Source organism: Marmota monax, unplaced genomic scaffold (assembly GCF_021218885.2).
Source record: "Marmota monax isolate L192 unplaced genomic scaffold, Marmota_monax_Labrador192_F-V1.1 WCK01_AAM20220418_F8-fsc00560, whole genome shotgun sequence".
Classification (NCBI taxonomy): domain Eukaryota; kingdom Metazoa; phylum Chordata; class Mammalia; order Rodentia; family Sciuridae; genus Marmota; species Marmota monax.
The window spans coordinates 15,001-17,191 of record NW_026694225.1 but is presented as its reverse complement, the minus strand read 5'-3'; the positions used below and the strand labels follow the sequence as shown (position 1 = coordinate 17,191).

At 31.9% G+C, this 2,191-nt stretch overlaps 1 non-coding gene across 1 annotated transcript; it reads left to right on the top strand.

Moving 5' to 3' along the window:
• The first annotated feature begins 2,001 nt into the window (after positions 1 to 2,001).
• LOC124108157 (U6 spliceosomal RNA) lies at positions 2,002 to 2,106 on the top strand. The gene has a single exon (XR_006856623.1). It is a non-coding gene; the product is annotated as a U6 spliceosomal RNA (small nuclear RNA).
• Positions 2,107 to 2,191: the final 85 nt, after the last annotated feature.

Here is a 2,191-nt window from a genome sequence, read left to right as displayed (position 1 = left end):
GAAGTCACTGTCTGAAGTACCAAGATTAAAAAAAAAAAAAACATAGAGACCAAGTCTTATAAAAAATAGTAAAGTTTGTAAATAATATGACTGCAGTCCTCAACAAACAACAGCAGGAAAACTCGGCAAGGGAAAAGGATTTAATTTCCAAAATAACCAAATTATAATATTAAAAATGTCCAATTTAAAAAAAAATAACAGTAACAGGCTTACAAATAATTTAAAAAGTATGGCCTAGTCAATGGGGTTTGGAAATGGGGAAGATACAAGAAAAAAATGTCAAGAACAGATCCTCAGAACGTGCAGACACTGGACATATTAGATAGGGACTTCATATCCAATGTGTTTAAAGAGTTGAATGTAACTGTGGACAAATAAAGGAAGAAGTAGAATGAAAAATAAATAAATGAAAATAAATAAATAATGTATTTAACATTTCCTCCTTTGGTGTCCTGGGAACAAAGACTGGAGTGGCCTGAAATCAAAGTTGGTTGAAATGGCTCTCAGCTTCCCTGCTCACCAAAAAAAAGGTAAGATAGAATGGGAAGTATGAACTATTGAAAACTATTAAAAACCAAAAAAGTAAATAAATGAAAAATATCAACAAAGTGACAGATTACAACAGCAAATCAAACAGAAATTTCAATCTGCAAAGTACAGAGCTAATAAAAAACTTGCAAAGGACTTCAAGAGAAGCTTTTAGTGCACGTGAGAAAGAAGGGAAAATATTGAATGTAGGTAGGAAAATTGATATTATGTAGTTAGAGGATACAGAAATAAAAAAGAACAGAGAAAAAGTATCTGAGCCTATAGGACTTGCAGTGTATACATTTTGGGAGGCCCAGAAGGATGAAAGAAAAGGGCAAAGAGATTATTTGTAGAATTAACTTGTTAAAATTCCTCAGTTTGAGGAAGGACATGGATTTACATATGCAAGAGGTTCAATAAACTCCAGTTAGGAAATACTCAAAAAACTACAAAGAATAGGTTAAAATCCAATGTCTAGAGCCACCCAATTTCTGGTTCTCAATACAGCAGTACTTATAAATGAATGTGTTTTCTTACCATTTTACTCTGGAAAGGTTTACATTGGTTTTCAAATATTTCCATTTTTTGACTTTTAGAATAAACATCTTCAGATAAATTTTGAATAAGATTTTATAATTTTGCTTTATTTACCATCAATATCTACCATTACCCTCTATGTATCTATGTATCTATATTAATTATGTATGATCTTATAAAGTTAATATTTATCCTATAATTTAACATTTACATGTGTTTTAGTCAGCTTTTCACCACTGTGACTCAAATGACCCAACCAGGACAATTGTAGAGGAATACAAGTTTATTTGAGGGCTCATGATTTCAGAGGTCTTAATCCATAGAAGGCCAGTTCTATTCCTCGGAACTCAAAGTGAGGTAGAATATTATGGTGTAAGAGTGTGGCAGATTGAACCAACTCTCATGGTAATCAGGAAGCAGAGGGAGTGTCTCCATATGCCAGATACAAATGTATACCCCAGAGCCATGTCCCCAATTTGCCACTTTTTCCTACCACACCCCACCTGCCTCCAATTACCACCCAATTAATCACATCACTGATTAATTCACTGATTAGATTAAGTCTATAGCTCAATCATTTCTCCTCCAAACCTTGCATTGTCTCACACGTGAGCTTTTGGGGGACACCTCACATCCAAACCATAATAACATGCTTTATCCACATCTCTCATTTTCTCTTTTGCATTTTTGCTTGAATGTCTTATAAAATGTCTTGTTTCATATCTCTGAGTTCTGTACAACAATAGGAAATTCATAAACAAAATAATCATAGTTTATAGTTTTTTGTTAGTATAATGTATAGTGGATTAAATTATCAATAATCAATTTGCTATTTTAAGAAAATCTCTATTAAATTGTAAGGTTGTTATCTATAGTTCAAAAACCATTGAAAATGTTTATTGGGAAGACTATATTATTAAAGAAAGATGGGTGGATGTTCACTTTGGCAGCACATATATTAAATTTTCAACAACACAGAGAAGTTTAATATAGCCCTTGTGAAAGGATGGCATATAAATTCATAAAATGTTTCATATTTTTTTAAGAAATCAAATGGAAGTAAATGATCATTTTTATAAAAACACTAAATATCAATGGTCTCAACTCTCCCATTAAAAGACTGACA